This window comes from Cygnus olor, chromosome 20 (genome assembly GCF_009769625.2).
Source record: "Cygnus olor isolate bCygOlo1 chromosome 20, bCygOlo1.pri.v2, whole genome shotgun sequence".
NCBI lineage: Eukaryota > Metazoa > Chordata > Aves > Anseriformes > Anatidae > Cygnus > Cygnus olor.
Genome location: NC_049188.1, coordinates 11,850,283 through 11,875,260, shown reverse-complemented (window position 1 = coordinate 11,875,260; position 24,978 = coordinate 11,850,283). Strand labels below are relative to the sequence as shown.

The 24,978-nt window shown below is 40.8% G+C and overlaps 1 long non-coding RNA gene across 1 annotated transcript; it reads left to right on the top strand.

The window, feature by feature from the left end:
- Positions 1-12,343: 12,343 nt before the first annotated feature.
- On the top strand, positions 12,344-21,952 carry LOC121057987. Its single transcript, XR_005814049.1, has 3 exons — positions 12,344-12,433; positions 21,636-21,762; positions 21,845-21,952. It is a non-coding gene; the product is annotated as an uncharacterized LOC121057987 (long non-coding RNA).
- Positions 21,953-24,978: the final 3,026 nt, after the last annotated feature.

The following is a 24,978-nucleotide window of genomic DNA, read 5'->3' as shown; positions in this document are numbered from 1 at the left end:
ACACTTGGCTAGAACCTGGGGAGAAAATATAGGCCTTGTGGTTGACTAGCATCTGAGCACTTCCTTTCAGAAGATGTACAGCTCTAGTGTAATGAATACAGTAATCATCAGGTGCTGTGAGAAAAGGACAAATATTGTTATGATTAAATTTTGAAGGTTAAATGAATCATTTGGGAGGGCTGAGGTGTACTGATATCAGACCTACTGGAGAGCACAGAGGGAGGAAAATGCCTTTGTGAATTCTCTCTGTATATCTTATTGGTAGTGTTTTCTTCCACAAATAGAATGTCTGCTTTATGTATTTTGAAACTTTCTTAGCCCTTAAATTGAAAAGGATGTTGCTACATATGTGTTCCTCTGAAGGCTGACATTGCCCATGGAGAGGAGCCCACGCAGGAGTAGGTGACCTGGCAGGAGCTGCTGCCCGCGGGGGACCCACGTTGGAGTAGTGTGATCCTGATGGATGGACCCTGTGGTATGGAGCCATGTTTGGATCAGTTCTTGAAGAGCTGCTGCCTGTGGGAAGCCCACGCAGGATCAGTTCAGGAAGGACGGCATCCCATGGGAGGGACCACACATTGGAGCAGGGGAAGAGAGTGACCGAGGAGCGGTGGAGATGAAGCGCTATAGACTGAGCACAACCCCCATTCCCCTGTGCTGCCCAGGGGGAGGAGGTAGAAGAGGTTAGATGGGGGGAAGGTGTTTTTGGTTTCTTTCCATTGTTTCTCACTTCTCTAGCTTGTTAGTAATAGGCAATAAATTCTACTGTCTCCCTACTCTGGGTCTATTTTGCCTGTGATGATAATAGTTGACTGATCTCCCTGCCCTTATCTCAAACCTTGAGCCTTTTGAATTGTATTTTCTCCCCCTTTCCCTTTGAGGAGGTGGAGTGAGAAAGTGGTTGTGGTGGAGCTCAGCTGCCCACCTGAGTAAAACCACCACACATTCATGGTTTGGCTTTCTAATGTGTTCTCTGTCACTGTCTCCTGGGTTACTTTGGGCAAAGCATTTTCCTGCGCATTCCCCAGCTTTCCCAGCTGCAAAATGGAGATATCGAGACTGTTTAAAGCTTAGGGATGTATAAGTAGAAAGCAGTATAAAAGAACAGCACATTGTGAGATACAAAGTTTCACCATGTCATGCAGTAAGGAAAATGGACCTACTAAATGTTTTTATGTTTCTACAGATTTCTCCAAGTTCAAGCTTATCTTTAACAGAGAAAGTGGCTATTTTACAAGCATGAGTTGCACTCCAGTGCACAGCTGTGCCTCTGAGAAGTAATTGGATTTGGTACTTAACTTCCTTTTGAGCCTTTAGAGTTATTGCCACAGACATAGACCACAGGGGAAAAACTATTTTTAATCAGACTCAATCAGATCTCAATTCCACCTGCTTGAATTAAAAATTGTTTCACTGATCATACCTTGAAGTAAATCTGACAAACTGACCTTTTAATTCTCAGTTACCCTGCTGTCAACAGCAGGAAGACCAAAGCTTGTCTCTTATGGCCTAAGGAAAACCTCTCTGCCTTACCATGGACAGAGCCTGTGTGAGCAGAATGGGGAAAGAAAAATTGCATCTGCTTAGAAATAGCTGGCCCACTTGTGTAGTCCAGTCTGCACTTGTAAGTAAAGCTCCTGAGGCTCTGGGTGTTCTTCAGTCTGCACTTCATTCTTTTCTGCCAACTGGCTCTCTGCTGAGTTGCAAACTTTAATCTTCAAATTAGCTGGAAAACAAACACACAAACAACAACAACAAAAGTTATTGGAAAGCAACTACATGCAGTCTCTGTGTTTTGTCTGAATCAGGTTTCTGTCATTTAAAGTCTAAGGTCTACCTTGAAAGATAGTTTCCCATGGTGTGAGAGACATCTTGATGTCTGCTGTATGTTCCAGCAGATGAAATGTAGGCGGAGTGCTGCTGTGCTGGGCTCTTGCACTAACAAAAATCATTGTTTCAGTCATTCCCTGTTTTCTGCATTGGACAGACTTGGCCATCCCTCTGGATGTTATTTTACAAGCCCAGTGAAATTTTTCTTTCCTCCATGTATTCATTTTATTGTGTGTGGAAGATGTTAAGAAATCTCTCAAAGACCTTAAATCAAGCTCAGAATAATTTATGATGGGCTTTATGCCTGCATTTGCTTGAACTAGTCTCCTTTTTGAGCAGCTGGTAAACAGAAATGAACAAAGCTAGTGTACAACGCTTGCACAGGGTCCTGGCATATTGCTGCAGTTGTGGGTTGTTGCGTGACACCTTCAAGATGTTGCTGATGGTGGAACCTGAAATCCTGAGCATCTTTTCATTAGTGAATATACTTCTGCAGCCAGGTGGCATCAATACTAAAACCTATTGTCTTCTAGAAATTTGTGAGTTGGGTTATTTTTGAAGTGTTGCAGTAAGTCCTTAACCTCCAGCAGTTCTTGGGGGTTTCACTACAAATATCCTGCCTTCCTTATCTGCAAGAGCTTTACAGCTCAATCCTGACTTATGCTGCTGACACCCAATGAACAGAACCACTGTGATGTTTGGGAATAAGGCTCCATAAAGCAAGATTTACTAGTGAAGTTATGGCATGGTGTTGCATGATGCAAATCTGAAACAATTTTTTGGAACCAGAAAGAAAGCATAGAAAGCAAGGGAGTGCAGAGAACAAGGAATTACATTTTGAAAGCATTCAGCCATCTATTCAGTTAATGCAAATTAGGGTTTGATTCACTTGCCTCAGTTGAAGATCTGGCTCTGAGTACTTTAGCATTCTTACTCTTTACCCAGAAAATGCAATAAGACTTTTAAGAAATAAAAAAGAAATAAAGAAAACGTTTTAAATTGCAGTTTTTCTTCTAGCTTTGCTAAAATGACATTTCGTAAAGCAGATAATTGCAGAGGAGATAAAACACCTGGCTTTTTTGAGAGGAGAGAGTGGGGATAATTTGCATATAGGTCAAGACATACCAACATTCATTGTTTAGTTTTTACAGAAGTGCCTTATTAACATCCAGTTGAATGCAGTAGCAAATCTGAAAGACACAGAGGGCGGAACTGACGTACTGCAGGTCTGATTAAATCATGACCTCTGGGGAATTTGGCCCAGTATAAATATCCCTACTGGATTTCTTTATTTTTTTTTTTAATGATGCACTAAAAAAAAAAAACAAACAACAAAAACATAATTCTGCCAAGACTTATGTACAGTCAATCACACCTTACCAAAATGCCTCTTTTCAAATGAAATTATTGTATTGATTAGGGTTCTAGTTACTTTGTTGTCTGGGTCTCCTAAATGGATCCAGAAAAAAAGAAAAAAATAAACCAACTTGTGGGCTAATGACATTGGAGGAAGCAGACAAACACCTTTTCTTTTTTTAAGCTCATGCATGTAGTTTGTATTTCCTGACAGAATTAATAACTAAAATATATGGGCACTGGGAGCCCTACAAGTAGCATAGTTTTAATGATGACCCATGGAGTGACTTCATTATCTGCTTACATTTTATTTCTTTTGCTTCTTTTGTGGACAGTTAAGAAATGGTTCCTTTATTAGCATCTAGGTATCATATATCCACACGGATATAAGCAAGGAAGAAAGTGTGTAAGGCCAGATACAGGATGGAGAAACACAAATGAGGAACGATCCTTCCCTACTACCAATGCGAGAATTGGAGGTGACCTAGGAAATGACTAGGCAGCAAGACTTTCCCCTCTGCCCTGGGCAAGGGACAATGAAGGTATGGTGCTCACAGAGATCACAGGGAGCTGTAGAGTCCAAAATCATAAAAGCCCATCAGAGGAAGTAAGGGAAGCAATGTCTGTCACAGGCTCAAGAGTGCCTGGGCAGTTCCCAAAGTACTGCAGGGGTCCCAAGGGAGGGGCTGTGTCCTCCCTCCTGTCCCTGGTACTGCACTGGCCAGCCTTGCAGGAGCATTTGCTTGTTGGGACTGCAGCCTGCTCTCAAACTCAGCTCTTGTTTAGTCTCTGAGTTGAGATCAAATGCCATGCACAAAGACTTATATGAGATTTCCAGAAAGGGGAAAATTAGGTGCACTTATTCTCATTCATTGGAAGATTCAGCAATAAGTAAAAAATCATTCAGTCTGGATACTCATGTCTTCAAAATCTAGAATCATAGAATCATAGAATATCCTGAATTGGAAGGAACCCACAAGGATCATCGAGTCCAACTCCTGGCACCACACAGGTCCAAACAAAAATTCAGACCATATGACTAAGAGCACAGTCCAAACGCTTCTTCAACTCTGACAAGCCCAATGTGACCAGAGCAATGGATTTGCTGCCTCCTGGCCCAGGTACTGCAGCGATGGCTACTGTTGTTTGTCTGTTTACTAACAATATCAAAAATATTTCATTCAAATGTTCCTAGATGTTCTTGTGTAGTATCTGAGGCTTGTGCATAAATTATATGCCAAGATGCCATAGTGTCCTCAATTACAGAAAAAAAATGTATTTGGGACCTGCTGTGATTTCTCTTTCAAGTCACTGGGAAATACCCATCTCCTGAAATTAATCTTTTTCTTGTTTTAGGAAGTGTAAAAAGTGAGCTACATTCATAAGCATATTAGCAGTTCTTTGATGGAAGGATTCCTCTGTGTGTGGAGTTTTTTTACATTTAGAAGTTACAGGTGCAAAAAAAAGCTAACAAGGAAATAAAGGAAAAAGGAAATCTGTGCTTGCAAACATAGAATAAGTGATGATAAACTGTCAAAGCAAATGCTGCCTACAGCACAGCCTCTTCTGTCCTCTTTTCAGTATTTACATAATCTCCATAATACACACACCTTAAGCACCTATGAGGAGACCAGTGTAAATTGTGAGATTGCAACATTAGAATACCTTGCCATTCTTGGAGGCTGCTGGATTTCAATATGTTCTCCCATATGTTTTAACACTTCTGCATTTCTTCCATCTGTTTCTGGGAAATGTGAAGGAATTTAATGATCTTTTCCAGGGTTATTAAACCAACAGCTGTTGTCATTAATAGAGGACATTCTTTACAGCAGTGTGCAAATTCCAATGACAAATCAAGCCATGCCACCTTATATTTCTTTTTAATGACTACAGCATTTGTACTGAAACTGAGGTTATGAATACAGTGAGTTCTTAAACTATATTTTTATGATATAGCTCTGTCATAAGAATAGGACTCTTTTTATTTTTTTATTTTTTAATGCTGAGTGAAACAAAATCTTTGTTTCCATTTTCTTTCCTTCTTCCTCCCCTTTTTGTTCTTCCACCTAAAAATCAAACTGAAAAACTATGAAAAAGCTACTCAAAAGAATGGAAAACTTTACAGTAGAATAGGCATTTTAAGTGATGTCTATTTGCAAAAAGAAATCAGCTTTTCCTGTTCATTTTAAAGGTTCCTCTGGTATGCAAAAATGATGGTGACTTTTTTATTTGGAGTTTACTTTTGCTTCCATTGACTTACTGTCCTACATAATAACAAATACTGTAAACATCTACATGGATATACTTTATGTCTAACTACCTACTATCCAGTTTTTCAATACTGTCACTTAATAATGTATATAATTTTTTTTTTTGCTGGATCACTCTGATTTTTCTACTACTGTTTTTTTTTTTTTTTTTTTTTTAGGGTATCCAACATAGTACTTGTAATCTTGAGCAGAGTGAAATACATAAAGTAGAGTCATTAAATTGTGTTTACTTGCATAGCAGCTCTATATCTAATGTTTCAATAACTTTTTTTGAATATTTATTATTCTCTGGTAGGCTGTAAGAGCGGTCTAGCACCTGCAAGTGGGAAGAACAGAATATTCTAGGGCAGCAGAATCTTCTTTTTGCAGTCTTACTTTGTCATGTACCACTGTCATTTCAGACTTGTGAAATGCACCATGTATCCTTTGTCATCACTGACTTTTAAAGATGTTTTATCCCTTGACAGTCTTCCTTCTGCATGCTTTGAATTATTGGGGGTGCTTCCAGTAATTCCAATTAGTGTGGGATCAAGCTCATAACTGGTTATTTTCTTGCCTTTCAGAAGGGTGTGATCAACCACTGACCTGTTGTATAGATGCAAATCTGATAGATGCAGAGCTTTTGACAGTATTGGACTTTTCTTCTTAGGACACCAAGAAACAGAAGGACAATACAGAAGACATGATTCTGTGAGGTACACAGCATGATACTCTCTAGTATTTTATCTGGTAGTCCCAATTCATAAATGAAACCAAGCAGTTGTCTTAGATATCAAAAACAAACAGACAAGCAAAATGCCAGAATTTCTATTTTGTGTTGCTTGCGGGCAGTGGGGTCCATTCTTCCAGTGACTTTCCTAAGCTGCTCCTACTGTGTTTGCAGGTGCCTCAGGTTGGACTCGCAGAACTTACAGAAGCAAAATACAAAAAAACAAAATGGGCTTCTGTGTGTGAAAATGTGCATCAGAAAAGCTTGTAGAGCCATGCATGTTTCTGCATGCTGAGGGGAGGAAGGGAGCACTTGATGACTAAATCTCACATGGTGAACTCTGACTGTTTTTCCCCATAATGGTCAGAAGTGAGACTCTATCAGCAATTTGTCTGTTATTCAGTGATCGGGGTCTTATTCTTCCCCACCAATGCAGCAATAAAAAACAAACACCAGTTTTTGCAGCATTTTCTTAGATTAAATATCTCGGTGGTGGTCTGTTGGTCACCGAAGGTTTTTTGGAAGTTGCTGCACCTTCATGGACCAGGATATTTTGGACAATGAAGGCTACCCTGTGGGAGAGAGAAAAGCCCCGATTCACCCTGGTGTTTGAGTCCTCATTTTGAGTACCAGCCTTCCATTGCTTTCCTCTTACCATGGTGGTTGCTCTTTGGCTGATGGCTCTTCTCAAAAGCCAACATGGGATTAGATCTTTCATAAAGAAAGGGTCCTCTGGGACATGCAACCTGCAGAATCGGTTTGCAGAAACAGTCCATAAATAGCCTTGAAAGAGTAGTGTAGGAGTGGGGAATGAGGAAATTCACACCAAACTGCTTACCAAGTCAGTGGTAGACAACTGCTCTCTGTCAGGAGATGGACAGGGGTAAGGAGACAGAAATAGTTAATTTGCACATCCAGGTCTAGCTGAATATTAATATTGATGCTCAGCCAGTAAGCACTAAACACTGTCTTCTTGAGCTTGACATTTACAGCTGACCGTTGGCAGAAGTTCTAAGGATGATTTTTATGGTATTGACATAAAACTGTGGGCTCAAAGTATTTACAGAATGAGCCCTTAGTGTGTGAAATGTAGGATTGTTTTCTGAAGAAGCTAAAATTGAAATATCTCAATTTTCAAGTTGCTTTCTTTTCCTGCAAGTATTTGACAGTTAATTTGAGACAGTCAAATTAAAGAGACATTTTCCTTCATGTGGTGGATTGACACATTCTGAAAACCTATCCATTATACAACCTTCTTGTGATTAAATAAGAACATGGGAGAAAGCAAAAAGGCAATGGAAAACCTCTAAGTTCAAGCTCAGATTAAGGATCAACGATTACTAGTTTATTTATTTATTTTTATTATTTTTTTTCCCTTATGAATCACTGGGAACATTTTTCCAAGCCAGATTTGACAGTAGTTTCCAGAAACATTTTATTCCTCTGAACCTGTTGTACTGCTGAAGTAGATGGTAGGACAGCTGAATGATACCTCTTATTACAGGCTTTGGGCACAGAGATGTTACCTGGGTCTCGGTGATATTGTTAATAAGCTTGCACCAGACAGCTGCTTCATTACTAGCCTGGAGTGAGTAAGTTTCTGATAATTTTTCTCACAGTATCTGTTCAAACATGGTTGGTAGAGGAACACTTGGTATCAAGTCACAAACTTCATCACAGGCACCAGGGTCACCATTACAAGTGGTAGTCAAACTTTCTGGTTAGAAAAGGCTGAAGGTGATTTTGCAGATTTCCATGAGGTAAGATTTGGTGTCCTTAAATCAGATTGAAAACTAGATGTGATTTGAACATATGTCCCACTTTGGATTCCCAGAGAATGAACATCTGGTTGTAGTACAGGAGAATAATTATGGTTTGACACTTCCATCTTGTTGGGGTGAAAATGTAAATGATTAAATAACGGTGAACAAGGAACTATAAATTGTACCTGTTTATTGTCAAATACTGTTTCCAACCAACTTTATTTCATGTTAGTGAAGGACAAATGGAGTCCTGATTTCTGCAGTTTGAGACTCCAGCAAAGACTATATAACACCCTGTCATCAAGGGACAAACAGTGGTTTCAGGTTGCTCCTGCATTGAGTCTGTGCTTGTAATTGGCTAAAAGTTATCTCTTGAAAACACTACCAGGGCTTTATACCTTCTCCCAATTTAGCTGAGTAACAATTCTTATTAAAACCGTATGCTGTATTTCTCATGTGTATGATTCTTGTTTTAATCTGAAGCCCCTAGAGAAGAGGATAGAATCTCTAGTTTTATATTGCAATGATGTATTCCTTTGTGGATGATGCTTTAATGTGGGAGGTATTTGAATGAAAACAATTAACATTATACAAATATTGTTTTTGACATTATTTTCAAACTATTTGAAATATTTAGACTAATGTTAAAGTCATATAGCCAGGAGAATTCTGATGAATTTCACTTGGGAGTAATCACTATATTTATGTCATTAATAAATGAAAACAAGAAGGAAATATGTTTCTGTTGTCTTCTGTGACTTATTCAACCTGCACCTTAAAAAACAAAGCATAAAACAAAGCAATTTTTCATCTTGACTGAAATGCATTTTAAAATTAACTGTTTTACTGGCTTGAAAGCTTCATAAATCAGACTAGAATCCCATATATGTACCAGACATAGGTAATGGGTGATCTAGTCTGTTTGTTATCTTTTTAATGATTTTCTCACCTGGTGTTTTAATTAAAATAATCCCTGCACTGACATCATAAGCGGAGATGAGCAGGAGCTGAAATATTCTTCTGCTGTGGAAGAAGATTTGGGCTGAAATTATTAATTTAAGGAGGATTTACCAAACTTGCACAAAATGCAGATATTGGAACCTGCATTAATTAGCATGGAAATGACTAAGCACAGTTAAATGCATATGTCTTATTAGTATTCAGCAATGCTACCATGAGAGGAAAGAAGAAGAAAGGGAAAAGAAAGGATAAAATGAGTGAAAACAGGAAAAGAAAAAATAGATGTTTCTTAATCTTTGGTAGTCCTTTCAGTAAACTTGCAGACCAATCCAAGGAAGTCATGCTAATGATTCATCATAAATAGTTTAATTGAAGGAAATCTATGTCCAAACACTTCTGGCTACATTTGAGATGATTAATATATGATTATGCATCTATCAAAGGGGTTTATGCTGTCACTTAGCACAGCAGTACCTGCCCTCTGTGGGAAATAGAAAGCAATAACTGAAATTTATTGGTCTTCACAGGACCTTTAGTGTATACATATGTGTGTGTGTATATATATTTGTGTTGGGTCTGTCTAGGATGGAGTCACCTTTCCCTGCAGCAGCCCACACAGTGCTGTGCTCTGCACTCGTAGCTGGAACAGCACTGGTATCACTCCAGTGTTGTGTCTATTGCTGCATAGTGCTGGCACAGCATCAGGACTCCCACCAAGTCCCCAAGAGCCAGCTGGCTGGGGGTGAGCAAGTGATGGGGAGGGGACATCGCCAGGGCAGCTGACCTAAACCAACCAAAGGGATATTCCATAACACCTGAACTCAGCAATAAAAAGGGGGGCTCTCGTGGGGGAGGGGGCTGTCCTCCTGAACAACTGCTACGCGTTTTGAGGCCCTGCTTCCCAGGACGTGGCTCAACATCGCTCGTTGGTGGGGAGTAGAGGATAACTTTTTTTTCTTTCTCTCTGTGCTTCTGCACGGCCTTATTGTTTCTTTTATTTCTTTTTCTCCCCATTTCCTTTCCCATTAATTAAATCATTCTCACCTCAAACCTCGAGCTCTTTGTGTTGTATTTTCTCCCCCTTCCTCTTTGAGGAGGGGGGGGAGTGAGAGAACGGTTGTGGTGGAGCTCGGCTGCCCACCCGAGTAAATATATATATATATATATATATATATATATTTATATACACATATAGGAGTCAAAACACTGTGTTAAAGGTTGCAATCCATTTCCCAAAGAGCAGATGCTCAGATATTATGATTATGAACATCCTATAACTTTATGGGTATGTAGATAGTGGGACAGGTGTACAGTGACACTGATAGATGAATTAAACACTTGACATTCACCTCTGCAGAGAAAGAACCTATTTTGATATATAAAATGCAACTGAAATAGAAGTAAGGCCTATGTGAAATCTCCACCCTGGTGTGCATAGATACTTTGAACAGAAATATTTGCCACTTTTTTGACAAGCTGGACTCTCCGTCTGATTTTTTCAAAGTAGAGAGAAAGCAAAAGGAAAAATGCAATTTTTCTTAAAAGAGCAGTTGGAACTCTGGATCATTTATTGCTTGTGGTATTTCTTCTTGAACAGAACTCTTCTGTGTATGCTTCAGGCTGAACTTCTAAAGTTCTTCTGGGCCTTACTTTCTGCTTCCTGGTGAACTCATTTGGAGCAAGTTTTCTTTCCAGCTGAGCAACAGTTAGCTAAGCAGCATCTTTTGCATATGGAATTAAACAAATATCTTTGTTCAGGGGAAAATACAAGACAGATTAAAACTGTCAGCTCCAATGTGGAAAGAAAAAAGAAAGTGTCCGTTGGGTGATCTGATTAGAGAGAACAGATCAATGAAGTTTCAGACTAATTTTTCTCTCTGATTAAAATCCTGACGTACAGAATATTCTTGAGAAGTGCATTTCAGATCTCATCACGGTGAGTTAATCTCTTTTACCCCCTTCATACATCTGAAATGAGCGTGCAGCTCAAGAGACAATGAATATGAGAGAGAATCTGAAGGCGGGTGTTTAGAAAAGGAAAGAAATCAATGATGTGTTTTATCCCTTCTGACTTGCTGGTAACTGAGGGTGTGGAGGATGACAATTTGTGTGGCTTTTGGTGAGAAGACGTGGGGCTGAACCTCAAGTTTGGGGATTTTGATATCAATAAATTTCAGATGGCTTCCATGTAGAGACAGAAAACAGAACTAGATTTGCTATCTGCAGGAGTAGACCAAAACATGCACTTTTTCTTGTCTATTGGGCTAAGAAGATCCTGTTAATTTAGTTGAAGTTCTCAATTAACCCTCTGGTCTCTCTCTGCCTGACTCTGTGTGCACCAAGAAGCATTAATTGCCCTTATCAGCCTGCCCTGGGACCTGTGCCCATGGCCAAAAATCTCACATGCAGTCAGGCCAGTCCTCAGTCGTTGCTGAAGCTGTGCCACAGGTGCACCTGTGTCCAACCCTGTCCCCTGCTCTTCCTTGCTGAGTCAACTTCTGGGGTTGACCTGGGCTCCAGTTTGTTGCCTTTCATGGCCTGGTGATGCCTGGATTGTCAATGGGACCTGCGAATGTCACTATCCTGTCTTGCTTTAGTGCCGTGGGACTGTCCAGTCGATGTGGCCGTTTCCTATCCAGTGTTGTGGGTACCCTTGGCTCCTGGCTTGTCCTCCCACCAGCCAGCCCTGCTCCTGCTGCTCCCCAACATGCTGACAGTCCTCCTCTCCTTAAAGCTAGGCTTAATCTTCAATATCATGACCACAGTGTGGAAAAGTTGCATAAAAATTATCGTATTTCAGAAATGAAGAATCCATCTTGAAAGGGGAGATTACATTTGAAATATATCTGGGCTTGGTAATGTTTTAAGTGTAAAGCCTCCAGCATTTTTCACTTTCAAGGTGACAGTAATTGAAAGATGGATTTCTGCAGTTTTGATGTTTATAATTTGACTGAGAAAAGATCAACTTCTTCAGGAAACCTTGTTTAAACTGGTAGAAGAACAGCATGGAAATGTCACATCGTCTTTCTGATAGTGTCACCAGCACTTTGATTAATAATAGGTTCAATCTGTAATGCAGAATAAAACCCAAATGACATGAATAACTCAGTGAGAGTGTAGTCCAAAGTCCTGAGAAATCAGTGGAAAGATTCCCCTTGATTCCACTAGTTTGGGGGTCAGGTCTAAATTTAACACCGAGAAAAAGATAAATCAGGGGCATTATTCAGTAACACATCAGTTGGCCTAGAGGAGTCAGGACCTCTTCCCTGTCTCTTTGTAGCCCAGGAGCTGGCTAGGAGCCCTCTGTGGAAAGACCCTTCAGGTGTCCTAGCCCTGGAGGTGCTAATGAGCCAGCTGGCCATGACCAGCCTCACCTGGACCCCCATGCTCTGTCATGGTCTCAGAGCATTATTTAAGCTCATCTCTGGGCTGCATTCCCTTCCTTGTCTGTACCGCAGGAGTGTTAATCCTAGTTCTGCTACAGCCTTACTGTGGGAGCTATTGCTGCACTGCTAGCTCAGCCAGAGGTTTGCTATGATTGCCTGGTGAGTCACTAGGGTCTCCTACTATTGATTTGTCATGTGTTGGCTAATGTTTCCTCTAGTCAAAGTGGTACTGGGAGGATAAATCTCAAAGTAGCTTATTAAATCCTGTACTGGAGGTTAAATAGGCCTATGGTCTAGAAAGTTGGTGTAATGGCCCCTATGTGAGTAACCAGTCACAGGGGGTGGGCTTCCATGTAGAGATCTTCAGTGTTCATTTTAGCTTCATTGATTCTTTCCCCTGCTTTCCTTTTCCTGTGAGGTTTCAGGTTCCATCTTTGTTTTTATGAGGAGAGTTCATGGAGGAGATTATACTTGCTGCCAGGTACCTGCACCACAAAAGATTTTTGGCCATACAAACATTTCTTCAGATGTCTCAGTGAGCTTCTCCCCTGCAGCTCTTGCTTTGTCTGTATCCTCTGTGTCATTGCAATGGTACTCTGGTCTTTCTTTATGCTGTCTGCCAATTGAATGCGTGCTTGATTAACTCTTCCAGCTCATAATGATATTTGAAATGTGTCTCTATATTACTGGATGAAGAGTGTAGTGAAGTTGTTTAAGGTTGTCTTGCTGTCTCTGAGATCAGAGATCTGGATAAAATTCAATTGCTTGGATTTATATACTTAGTTATTTTGGTAACTCTAGGAGGACAAGGCAGCTTGCTTTTCTTTGCTGTGTGTAACAGACTGGAGGCTGTAAAGAGCAGTCTGTAAATTGGAGATAAACAAGACTTCTGTTGCAGAGCTGGGATGAGGCTAGGGTCAGGCCCTGGGATCTGAGCCTGGGAAAGGGCTGGAGATTAATTGGTCAATAAAATGTGTTTCTTTCTCCTCATGGCACACCTTCTGCTACAGACCTGCCCTGGTTTCCCACTGGCCCTTGACCCCTAGGCAGTGCAGATGGATGCTTGTTCTAGGGCTGATGGTGGTAGACAAGGGCATACAGATGGGGCTGATGCTGCTCCACACCTTCAGGATTTGCTCTTCCTCTGTTACTGGAAGCACAGCATGGGTCAGATGACCTGAATGGTGCCTTCCAATGCAACTGAAAGCAAGGGCTGAGGTTGGAACAGTTACTGGAAATGAGGGGAGATGTGAGTCTTGCTGGTCTTGAATGTGAACCAGGCACATAGGACTGTTCAGACAGTCTATTTAATCTGTAAGAGTGAGTGCTGAGAAGGGGGAATAAATTATAGCTAACACTTGTGGAGGTGTTTCTAATCCCAGATTTTGTGTGCATGTAACTATTTCTTTCAATGCTTTCATCAGGACCTAGACATGGGACTGATAACTGAGCTGTCTGTACTGGGATTTGTTGCATCCTAATGTATACCTTTGCATTGGTCAAGTGACTTGTGCTCTTGTGTGTCTGTTTCTAATTATGCCCTTGGTTAGAAATCAAGTTGAGCTAACCAGCTTGGATGTAGGTTTGTCACAGGTCTCTGAAGTCAAGTTTAACACCTCCACTCCAGGAGGAGCTTGGTGCAAAACTTACTGGTTAAAGGGGGGATTCCCCTGGTGGGTCTTGGTGTTTGCTATGGCTCTAGTTCCTGCTCAGGCTCTTTTTAGAGACTTGTGGCAAGTGCATCAACAGTTAAAGGTGCAGTTTCTCCAAGAAAACTATTTGTGCCTTTGCTAGCATTCACTTGAGAGTTTGAGGATGTGAATCACTTCTAATGGTTTGGTGAACACAAACTTTTTTAACATGCACTAAGTTATTGGTGAATGCTGTTGAAGTGGCTGGCAGTTGGTGCAGTGTGGGACTGATCAAAAAATTGCAGATACTAAAATAATACTGAAATATAAACCTGTCTTCCTGTAATCATCCTAATTACCAAATGTAATATTTATACACTTTAGTAATAGATGTGCTATGTAGACATGCCCATGTATTTCTGAATACTTTCTTATCAATCAGAAAAATAATGGTGTGTTGAGATGAGATACAAGAAGCTTGACCCTTGAAAGTTAATATTTTTTGAATGAATTGGATGGTCTACTGGAGAATTTGAGAGGAAGGTAATTAAATATCTCTTTCAGTAAATTGTGTGCTTCTCTAGTTAAGCAGAATTTTTTCCTAGGGAAATATATGGCAGAATTTGTTCTTTCACTGTTCCTATGAACAGAAGCTTGCTCCTTCTATTGAGATGATGCTTTAGAGCCTCTGGGAAAAGCCACTTTCTTGTATGGGCATTTGGACAATTTAAGACATACATTTTTCTTCCGTACTAGATTTTCTCAGAGCATTCTCTTGACAGTTTGATATTTAGCAAGCATGAATGCTTTAAAAAGAGCTCTGTAATATTAAATGTTAGCTGTTTTTCCCTAAATATTTGTACACTTGAGGAACAGTGTAAGATAAGAACTGTCTGAGAAAGCCAAGGTAGGAGTAAAGCTGTTTTTCATGGTACTGTTCCCATGGAAATTATTGGCAAAATGTTTTACATTTTACCAGTTAGCTTACATTTAGAATGAAAGGAATAGTTTTGATTCATCAAGACTACCCTTGGAGATATTTGGTCTCTGAGTTATTGGTCTGGAAAAGATAGAGGGGACCATCTCATCCACTTCTCTATTCTAATGGAGAACACCTGCACTGTTCTTGACAATGGTTGTCTAACCTTAGACACTTATTAAAAAAAACTTCTAAACTCCCCCACAGTTGTTTATATTTTTACACTTTAAGTTTTAACCAATATCTGTACGGAATTTCTGGTGTAATTGAAGCCCTGGCTTTAAGCTGGGGATGCGTATTTATGCATGGACTCAGTAAAAAGACTGTTTCATTCCCCCTTGCAAATTTATTTTCTATGTAATTTGTAGGATGTTAGCTTGTCCTCTTTAGTCTTATCTTTAGACTGAACTGTTTTTTCACCTGTCTTTCCCAACCAATGTTTTGAGAGCTTAGGTTATTCCTATTTTGACTCTGTTTTCACTGTGTGAGTGAATAGCATACGCATCTCTTCAGTTTGTTCCTTCCTCCAGGATAATGGATATTCAATTTTGATTTACTAGTAAGTAGTAAAAACTCTCATTGTGATGCAGAGTTCATTATGTATCTTCACAAGCTGATATAGCAGAATAATGTAGGCTCAGGGTATATGTCCCACGTATAGCATCATACATGTCAATGAAGCAATTTTTAAAAAAAATCATGTTCACTTCCAGCATCTGGCTTATTGTTGCTTTTCTGTATTTGTGAACAAGCAATCTGAGTAAGGTACTGCATGTATGTTTCTTCTGCAAAGTCAGGGGGCAGTGAAACACCACTTCTCTTGTTTCATGGCATCCCTATGATAACCTTAGTTTTTGCCTCTATGAAGGCAGAAACTGATGTTTGTGACTTGCATTTTAGGAAGCAGTTTTCCTTTTACAGCTCCAGAGAAGTGGGTTGGTTTTGGCTAAGCCTTTAGCTTAGAATCTTGCTGTGAAAACAGCCTTGGCAGCTGCTTCTCTTAGTAAAATGCTATGAGGCACTTCTCTGTGTATTAGGGTTGTAGCAGCATGTGAGCTTTTGCAGGGAATTGAGTCTGATAAGCAAACCTTTTTTTTAAGCTAATCAATTGCATTGCTCTTTGCCTGGTAAGCTAAATGTGATAAACAGAAGGACTACTGAAGTGTCACTGACACCTGTGAAGAAATGTTTTTGGTGACATTAACATGCAGTAGTAGGACAGAAGAAAAGGTCTGGAGATGGAGTTCCTCTCTCTGATCCAGCACTTTCCCATATGCATAATGTGTGGGAATACTACCAGCTGGGAGGCTGGCATCTCCTTTTGCACTGAAGACCTGTAAAAGGATAAGTTAGACTATGGACAGAATTGGGAATTACATCTTTATCTCACCAGCTGTAGAGAAGAGATGATACAGCATGGAAGAGATAATATTGAAGAATACAAGGCCTGGTTAGTACTTTGAGTTTAATCAGGGATTTGCATTATTTGGTCTCTGAATGCTGGCTGGGGACAGGTGTAACAGCAGTTTTTTCCTGTGTTTGATTTGTGGGCCTGGAACTGCAGCAATGTATTGAGCATTAGATTGCTCTGTTCAGTGAGCAGCTGGGTACATGAACAAAGAGGAGCTGAGCTATGTTCTGGACAGACAGATTTCTACATCCAGGCCAGAGGAATCATAGAACAGCTTGTATTGGAAAGGACCTTAAGATCACCTAGTTCCAACCCCCTTACATAGGCAGGGATGCCACCCGTTAGATCAGGTTGGCCAGGGCCTTGTCCAACCTGGCCCTCCAACGCCTCCAGGGATGGGACATCCACAGCTTTACTCTGGGCAACCGGTTCCAGTGCCTCACCACTTTCTGACTGAAGATATTCTTCCTAACATCTAATTTAAATCTTGCCTCTTTTAGCTTAAAACCATTCCCCCTTGTTCTATCATCTGTCCAAACCAAAAAGCTGCTCTCCAATTTTTTAAAAAGCCCCCTTAAGTATTTATGGAAAAGCTGCAGTGAGGTCTCCCTGGAGCCTCCTCTTCAGGCTGAGCTCTCTCAGCTGCTCTCAGTCTTTCTTCATAGAAGTGCTCTATCTGTCTGATCATCTTTGTGGTCCTCCATATCCTTGTGCTGGGGCCCCAGACCTGGATGCAGCACTCCAAGTAGGGCCTCACAGGGGGAGAGCAGCGGGGCACAGTCACCTCCCTCCACCTGGTGGCCACTGCTCTGTTGATGCAGCTCAGGGTGCTGTTGGCCTTCTAATATGCAAGTGCACTGTTGGTTCATGTCAAGCACTTGTCCACTAGAACACCCAAGTCTTTCCCTGCAGGGCTGCTTTCTATGAGTTCTTCACCCAGTCTGTAATCATGTCTGAGGTTACCTCAACCAAGGTGAATACACAGTCACTTAGAGTTAGTCTGCTGTGGAGTTCCTATTTCCCTGTAGATGAGAAATCTGAGTAAGTCAGCTGGGTTCCTGACACAGACCAGAGTCTTCCTTGTGAGAGTTCAGCTTGTCACATCCTTGAAGCAGATGGCCATTAAAATGTTGATATTCTTCACGGGCTTTTTGTTTTAATAGTTAGTGTTTGAAGTTGTCATTGCTGGCCAAAGAGCTTGGATTTTTATTTAGGTAGAAGTTGAGACTATGCCCCTCTTCCTTTTCTTGCTATGAAATTGTTTAACTTGCAGGCTGACCTGCTGTCAACAGTGTTGGCTGTGCTGATGCTCCCTGATCTCAAGGCAACTGCTACCACCTGGGCTTGCTTTCCCATGTTCTCACTGACTGCACTGCAGAATAAAGCTTGTAAAAGTTTCTTTTGTGGCTTTGGAAACGAATTCAAAACACTTGAAACATAACTGCAACCATAGAGACTAAGCACTGAATTTTATCATAAGAATAGATTTGTATGGATTTCTGAAAGTGGAAAAAGGGCTGTTGGAAGTCTGGGAAAATGAAAAAACATCAGTTGTGCTGCTTAAGCCCATAGAGCCAGTCAACAAAATCAGTACCTCTGGCTCCTCCTTGGGCCTTTCCTTCCATTGTGTTCCTCCCAGCAAAGAAGGAACACACCAGCCTTCAAAGCACATCAACCCTGATTTGGAGACATGTCCCTGCATTGTAGGTGACCCAGGCTCTGCCAGAAGTGCAAAGATAAGATGGCAAAACACTCCAAGCTATGTGCTAGGAGCAAAATGCAGGTAAAGTCAGAATTTGGGCTTTCCACTGGATGTAAATCATATCAGAAAAATTCATATTTTACTCCCATCACCTCTCTGCTTAGTGCTGGCAATCTTTCTCTTTCCTTTATGGCACTATAAGGGCATTAACCATTAACAGCCACTGATCATGGGCTGTCTTAGCCAATAAATTCAGCTGCAGCCAGTATTTTCTCTACAGTAGTCAAATTTTTCTTTAGATAAATTAAGACCTCTGGCAATACATTAATATTATTGACTGCATGAATCTTTGAATGTCTGAATGGAAATAAAGTAATTGAATTTGGAAGTCCTAAGATGTATAGATCTCAAGTTTCTCATCAGAAGGAAGATACTTCATTTTAATCTTTGGTTTAAGCCTCAGTCAATAATCAACAAAGTGAATTGGACATTGAACATAGCTAGTTTTGCCTATTTTATTATGCACAGATGTCTGATTCCATTTCATGCCCTATTATGAGCCAGGTGCTAAATAGCCTTTGGCTGCCTTCATAGGCCTAAGGAGTTGTGGCTATCCCAAAGTAATTAAATGCTTACAATCAATTAAATGAAAATTGTATAGCTGCATCATGCTAAAAGCTGCTGCTACTTCCACTAAAATTGTTTCTTTATTCTTCAGACAAGTTTTAAAGTGGATATTCCATAACACTCAGGCATTTAGGTAGTAAGCACAAACTGAAGGAGGGAGTATATAAGTATGCCATGACTCCTTCAGCTGGTATTATTTTTAGTGCAAGATACAGCGATTAAAATACATTGAACTAAGAACTTTAAGCATATTCAGCTGTTCAGGAAATGAAGTCAAAAGACTGAGAGATAGCCCAGAGATTTCTGTTCAGATACATGCATTCAGTGAAGAAATCTTGGCTCTCAACACAATGGCAAAATTTCCTTTTCCTGAATAGCTACCTGAGCTTTATGTGGTTACTTCAGCCTCTGAACCTTCCAATAAAACAAATTCCTCTCCCTGTTCAGTATCTTAGCTCTTGTGGCAGGATAGCACCTGTACAAGCTGTGTTTTGTGGTTCAGGGCAGCTCGGTGCATCCTGTGCTTCTTCCTCTGAGTGGTACAATGGCATTCCTTTGCAATTAGGAATGCCATGTATTCCTCACAATTAGTGGTCACAGTATGACTTAGCCATCATCCAGATGTGAATCATGCTTTGCTGATGTTGCTCTGTGAGTATGGTGAGAAATGTCTTCAGTTGAATTGGCAATTTCCTTCCTCTCAAAACCAAAGCACTTGTGCAGCTGAGTGTAAGAGGAGTTCAGACTTCCAAACAAGCATGAGAAAACAGCAACTGAAAAGTTAAATAATGAAAAACAAGTTTTCTGGCACTTGGTCTTCTAAAGCTGCTTGGAACTAAGCCTTTTGTGGGCTTTTTCCTATGTCCTGAAATTTCACGTTGCCCTTGCTGTTCAGTGGGGGAAGTCAGCTGAGCTCAGGGAGATGCTGTCACTACTTCTAAGGGGTAGAATGATAGTGTGCAATTAAACTCCTGTAGGAGGCTTTACAAGGATTTGCATGGAAAAAGAGCTAGAAATGATAGCACAACTGCACCTGGAAAATAAACTGGTCCAGTCATGTGAAAGGCTAAGAGGATATTATGAGAGCAGATGCCTTGGATGCAGATCTTCCACCTGGAAGGTGGCCTACATTTAACAGTTTGTCTGTTTAGGGAGCTGCTTGCACCTGTGCTACTGCAGGGCACTGAAAATCTGCTATGGCAGGGATGTAGAAAGGCAGCAGCTGGCTGGGACTTGATGCCCTGTGGCAAGAGGAAATGGAAGCTTCATGTTCAAATAGGATAAGGCAGGCACCAGTACCTATGTTTGCATACAGATGGTTAGGGGTAACTGGCATTTGGAGGGCAGGTAGTCCAGAGGTGGGATGTCTAGGATTTGGGAGCAAAATTAGCCTGGTATATGGATGGCATTAGTTTAGATACAATCCTTAGATGATATTTTTCATTTATTTATAGCTTTGTCTGACATACTGTTGGTCTATCTTGGATTCCTTCAATGTGGAAAACTGCATGGGATCACAGAAGCAGTAAAGACTTAAGTTTTCTAATATCTAGGCAATGAAGCCTATAGCATGGGGGCCTATGTGATGGACATCAAAATGATACCTTCATTTTTCTAAATTAGAGTGGCCAGGTGATAGCACAAAATGCTTGCCCCAACATCTTGCAGTGTTGGCCAGTCCACAAATCAGCAGGTTAAAGTGTTTCATATAATGTAGATTTTCCAATATCATGTAGATTTTCTAATTGCTGTTGGTGTGGTTTTTTTTGGCTGAATGATTATCTAACCATAGCTTACATGAGCATTTGCAATGTGTGCTGCTGTGTACAGCAGTGGCACCAGCAATTCTGAAAGTCTGAGAGAGGAGAGGCTGGTAGAGCACAGATCCTTGCTGATGGGGGTTGGCTGTGCCAGTTGCTTCCACAGAAGGAAGGAAGAGTTAACACTTAGCCATTTGTTCACTTCTGTAAATAGAGATGCTTGGCAATGGAAGGACAACCAATTATTGTCTTCACTTCTGTGGAGAAGTGATATGAGGAGAGAGGTGAGAACTCACTGGAAGTCTGAGTGTTAGCACCAGTGTTAAAGCAATCCAGGTTTCCTCCAGATCACTTAGGGGGTGGATTGCTTTCTCTGGATGGGGTCTGAACTGTGCATACTAAGAGAGATTTTGCTGTTACTTCACATGACAGAGGCCTGCTTCTGTAACCTGTGTTAGCTTCACTGCTGCTATGAAGGTTTTAGCAACAATTATATCTAATGGACTGCCATGCTATACAGTACACACCTTTCTAGTATTTTTTTACTGATGTATTAGAGTATGTAGTCTGATTTCTTTACTGGACCTCACACCTAAGATATACTTCCATGCATATCTACATAGTTATAAGCACTTAAGCCAGATTTATCTCTGGAGTATAATTCAATAGCTCTTTGAATTTATGCACAAATATTGCTCAGATGCTAACTGTTAGGGAAAAGATGCAAGGAAGTATGCAAAAGCTCATTAAAATGTTTACCATTCTACATTATGGTTTATTTGCCTAAGTGCGAGAGGTTTAGCAGTATTTCCCTTAAATACACCTCAAAGAATTGAACAAGACCATACATCAACTGATGAGATCCGAACAAATCAAGAAGCACACAGATAATTGAATCATTTTTATTATGACCAGTGCACATTTTGGGATTCTCTGAATAGCACTTCTGAGCACTGAATTTATTTAGAATTGATTTCATGTTTAGCTTTCTAGTCAAGAAGGATTGGTATGGCTTGTTAGACACTTGGCTTTCCTACGTGACTCTTCCTTATTCCTAGACACTTTTCTGATGGTAGCAAGAAACCTTTCTCTAGGAAAAAAAATATAGTTTTGGTAATTTTGTTAGCAGAAAAGGTATTGAACAAAGCACAAGTGAGGTTTGTTTTCTTCATAGCCATTACCTATGGTGTTATTGATGCTGCCCTGGTAGATGAAACTGCATACTATGCCCTTCTGTTTTGTTGCTTACAGCTGTGTTCCGTATCTGTGCTACTATGAACAAAGGAGGTGTGATGCTACCAACTAAAAGTGTCTGAGACAGCAGCTGTTACCTGTTCCTTAATCAAAGGAAGTTTGATCTTAACCACCTGTTACAAGAGTAAGCCCCTCTCCAACATTTGTATTGTTAGCATCAAATTCAGTACTTGAAACTGTTAATGTACTCATTTTGCACTCATGAGATGAGAAGAACGCATGTTTCCAATTCTGTTGAGGGCTACAGAGGCACAGGGCATCGGAGAGCAAGGTAAGACTGTACAAGATAATCTTCTACATCTGGTGGCATGCCCTCAGGTAAGGTCAGTGGTACTCCAAGAAGGAGGTGGGGAAAGGGAAAAGCTTGGGTCTGAGCTATGCTTAAATGTTGGTCTTTTTTATGTACACACTCTGCCTTTATCTTATTAGTCTTGTTCAGCTCATAGTCATTGGTGCTACTGACCAGAAGACAATTCCTAGATGAGCCTTGATTTTATGTACAAGAGTATGAGGTATGTATAGGCAGATTTAGCTATGTGATCTGTATTTGCAAACAGTTGGCACCAACTGCAGACTTTCTCGAGCTTCCAGTATGCAGGCTTGAAGAAAGGTTGGTGTAGGTGAGAGAAGATTGAGGGGAGCATAGAAGTGAACCTGGGGCAAAGATATGCTGTCTTTTGCTATAAATGGAATGTTCTGTCTTGAAATAGCTCTTCCTATTAGTATTATTCCTATTAGTGTTCATAATTAACACTATGTGGAGAGGGAGTAACAAGTCTAACATCTTGCTCTCTGTACTGTACTGGGAAGCTGGAAGAACTTCCTAAGTAGCTGTAGGTATGCAAGAAGACTGCAAGCAGGTTTCAGCAGTGAGAAATAAGGGTCTGTCATGTCTTCCACTGTTGATAATTATTGAAGTTTTCCTCTTTTCAGTGCTTAATCAGAATGTATTTCAGTACACCTCTAGTGTGGTTGAAGCTGCCAAAATGAAACTCATCCAAGCTACTACTTTATGGTGCTGTTCCAGCTATGTTGTAGTGCACAGAAAAGGCTATGCAGAAATATTGCCTGTTGCTAACAAAAATGCTACTCATAGATCAAGGAAATGTAATATGGCAGCTTCTTCACTTTTAATAGTGTAGTGTGAGAGGTGCTTTGTTCTTTTCCCAATATGGCAAGAAGCTTTACAAAACTAAACCTTGTAACCAAATGGCACCACTATTTTATAATGTCACTGGTGGTTAGGTGATGATACTCTTGGAGCTATCCCAGCTTGACTTTTTTCCAGTGTTTTTGGGAACAGCCTACATGGGATTAGCAAGTTTAAAAATGCTGAATAAGCACCATGAAGCTGCAGTTACTTAGTGCCTTCATGGCCCTTAGGATATGAACTGAAGTGTGTCGAAAGAGGAGGTTTCTAAAAACTGTTGAATTGTGCTCTAATAAGAGGCTTCTTTGCTGATGTGTTTGGCTCCAATATCACCATTATAGTGTTTTCTTTTTCCATGTGGTGATGTCATCTAGGTATATTGCTGCTGCACTCTCCACTCCCCCACTCCCCCCGCTGACTTTGTTCTGCCATGAAAGTAATGTTCTAGATATGGGCCACTGAACTTTAAACAGCAGAAAGGATATGCGAATGTTATATGTGAATATCTGAAGCAGTAATTTAGCCAGTGTTCTTCAGAATGTCAACTGTGAAGAGTCAATGACCACCTGGTGGAGGACAGTGGTAATGTGCCAGTTATAGTATAACACCTTGTTTTCTTGGCTCTACCCCAGAAAGGCTTGGTAGTCTAGGAGAAGGCTGACCAAAGGAAGCCAATTGATGTAATATTTCTGGATTTCATTAAAGCTTTTGATACTGTCTCTCACAATATCCCTCTGGACAAAATGACCAGAATACAGTTAGATAAAAGCATAATAAGATGAGTGAACAATTAGCTGATAGGTTGGGCCCGGAGGGTTCTTGTAAATGAGGTTACGTCAAGCTGGCGACCTGTCACTACTGAGGTTCCCCAGGGCTCCATTTTAGGACCAGTCCTCTTCAGTGATTTCATAACTGATTTGGATTAAGGACTTGAAGTTTTTTTGAGCAAGTTCACAGATGATACCAAATTGATTGGAGCTGTTGAGTCTGTTGAGGGTGGTGAGGTCTTGCGGAGAGATCTGGACAAATTAGAGAGCTGGGCAATCACCAACAATATGAAGTTTAACAAGAGCAACTGATGGATTCTGCACCTGGGAAGGGACAACTCTGGTTATATGTACAGACTGGGGTGACAAGATGCTGGAGGGCAGCCCTGCAGAAAGGGATCTGGAGGTTTTGATAAACAGCAAGCTGAACATGAGCCAGCAGTGTGCCCTGGCAGCCAGGAGGGCCAGCTGTATCCTGGGGTACATCAAGAACAGCATTGCTAGTCGTTCGAGGGAAGTGATTGTCTCACTCTACTCTGCAGTGGTGTGGCCTTACCTTGAGTACTGTGTACAGCTTTGGGCGCCACGGTATAAGAAAGACATAAAGGAGTTAGGGAGCGTCCAAAGGAGGGCAACAAATATGTTAAAGGGTCTAGAGGGGAAGACACATGAGGTGCGACTGAAGTCACTTGGATTGGTTAGCTTGCAGAAGAGGAGACTGAGGGGAGACCTCACCACGGTCTACAGCTTCCTCATGACGGGGAGCAGAGAGGTGGACACTCGGCTATTCTATGAATGCTTGCTAATTTGCTCAATTATCTCCTCATGCTGGAGGGTCAGAAAAACATGTGTGGCATCCAAGGAAGCTGTGTTTGTCTTATCTATACTGAGATCAGTCGCTTTACAGTGACAACACAAAGTCTTTTTGTCAAATTCAAGTTTATCCTGTATCTGGTAATATACGTAACATAATCTGGTTTTAAAAAAAAGAGAAATTAAACAGGGTGGCTTCAGGTGGTACATCTGTGGTATTGTTAGATCTGGGATTTGAGACCTTGTGTGGCTTGCATGATGCATATGCAGTAATATCATGATTGCTCTGGAAGATTGTGTGCAAGCAAGAAGAGCTGTTTTCACAGCAGGGTTATACTGGTGCAGAAAAACAGGCACAGCAGGACTGCTAATAGCAGGCTCCAGTCTGTGCTGGTCCAGTGAATACCTCACAGAAGCACTTCTGCAACTGAGAAGTGAAGAAATAGGTGTGCCAACACTTGGAAACATCCAGATCTTGAGTGAACAAAGCTTTCTGGTCTTGGTTGCTGTCACTTTTTTATGTGCTGGACTGTAAACCTCACACCACCCAAGAAGTAAGCATGTCATCAGAGAGCTGTAAGGAGGCTGGGCATAGGCTTGACCATTCATT